The following is a 1,985-nucleotide window of genomic DNA, read 5'->3' as shown; positions in this document are numbered from 1 at the left end:
CTCTTCCGATCTTATCAATTCTATTCAATATCTTCTACATAAACACTTCAATGTTACAGTTATAAATAAAAAGAAACAAAAAAGTGATTTCTTTTGTTATAATTGATCAAGTTGTAAGTATTATTCAAACAGCTTGACTATATATTTGAATGATAAGTGCAATTCATGCAAAAAATAGTTAGAAGCATTACAAATAATGCTGCACTCATACTAACTTAAAAAAAAATCTATACCTGATACTGTTGCATTGTAGCAACGTTTTGCTCCAAGAGATCGTTTAATTGAATCATATTTTAGTCGTGTTCATTATCTGATTATCGTCTTGTTATAGTGTTTATATAATTAACAAGGACTAAATATCTAATTCTAGGTATAACGTATATATAAGTGTATATGAGTGACTTAAAAAACTGAGATATTAATATTGAAAATATTCATTACTCTTATTCGTTTGGATTTTTTTACGAATGTACAATGGACTGTTGATAACCAGTAATTCTACTCACATTATCTTTTTCAGTTATTGAATGTAATATTATTACATTGACGTTATGATCTTTCTGTAAAAAATGATTTCTTAAAAAACATATTTCGCGAAATATATTGATAATACAATTATTAACAAGGCATTTTATATGATCATGTTCTACGTCAAATGTAAAATATACAGACAAATCATTGTCACCATGCTCTGATAAGAGTAGCAGGACTTTGAAGAAAAAGGGAAAATTATCATAAGGATTCCATGATAATTCTTCTTAAAATTCTCCAACTAACAAATTTGCATTAGGAAACCTTAAGAAAATAACACGTTATCGTCATTTTTTCTAAAAAGTATCTTGTTACTGTTATTCGTCACTGATTTTAAAAAGTAATGTGTTACTTTAAAGTAATGATTTGTTACTTTTTTATAATACTAGTATATGTTTAATTAGATTTTAAATTTATATTATTTGGTAATTATTATTATAAATGTAACAGTAAATATTAAACCTTAAAACTCTTTAAACTTTTCCATCAAGTGTCGTGCTGGCGGTAGAAGTAAAAATTGTTAAAAAATTGTTTATAACATAACATAATATATAAGCAAAACAACTTTTGAAAATGATTTACTCGCGTAAAACTTGTAATAAATATCATAATAAGTCAGAACTATCGCCAAAATCGAAACTTGTCAGTAGAACATCTTTCCATCAAATATCGTGCTGCCGTGGATATTCAGAATTGTGTTAAAATGATTAATTGTTGCACTTTTGTCTTGAAACGCTATATAATTATAAAATTAACTTAGGATTAACGGAAACACTTGACAGATATTGTAATATTTGACGATATAGTATTTTAGAGCGAGATGTGCAGAACTAAAATGTGAAGTATAGCACGTTATTTTTTAATTTCTTATTTTTGGTATTAAAAATGCGGAACATTTTTTAATGTTAAATATCAAAAACAATAGAACTATGGGAAGTGCTATTGTAACTATATTATTGTTTTTTAAAAATTAAAAAATGTATTAATTTCACAAACACTTTCTTAAATGCTTATACTTACAGATAGAACTAATCAATCACAATTAATGCATAAGAGAAACGAAAATATAGACTAATGTAATTAACTATTACAGTATCATTTTTCATTTCGCAAATGAGTACAATATATAAAGAGAACGTGACTATTCACCTCATTGTATGTTTGTATGTTGTAATTTTTGACTGATAATATATAAAATTTGAAGATGTATGATAGAAATTTTGAAATATATTTCTTTTTTTCTCATTTTTTAAAACGCTTTTTAAAGATGTAACACTGAAAATTTTTTTCGGCTAAAAGATATTTAACGATACAAAGAAGGGCAAAAATAATTTTTAGCTAAAGATACTATTGTAAGTTATTTATTTATTTTATTTACTATTGCATAGTAACAAACGAAACTTAAGTTACGAAATGAGAAAATTTTAACATATCTCTTAGAAAAATATATTTTT

The 1,985-nt window shown here is 24.8% G+C and overlaps 1 protein-coding gene across 1 annotated transcript in view; it reads right to left on the bottom strand.

The window, feature by feature from the left end:
• Positions 1–1,985, bottom strand: part of LOC105457003 — a 3,586-nt gene that overhangs the window by 1,130 nt on the left and 471 nt on the right. The window lies entirely within an intron of this gene.

Source organism: Wasmannia auropunctata, unplaced genomic scaffold (assembly GCF_000956235.1).
Source record: "Wasmannia auropunctata unplaced genomic scaffold, wasmannia.A_1.0 LD335414.1, whole genome shotgun sequence".
Classification (NCBI taxonomy): Eukaryota; Metazoa; Arthropoda; class Insecta; order Hymenoptera; family Formicidae; genus Wasmannia; species Wasmannia auropunctata.
This window is presented reverse-complemented; position numbering and strand designations above follow the sequence as displayed.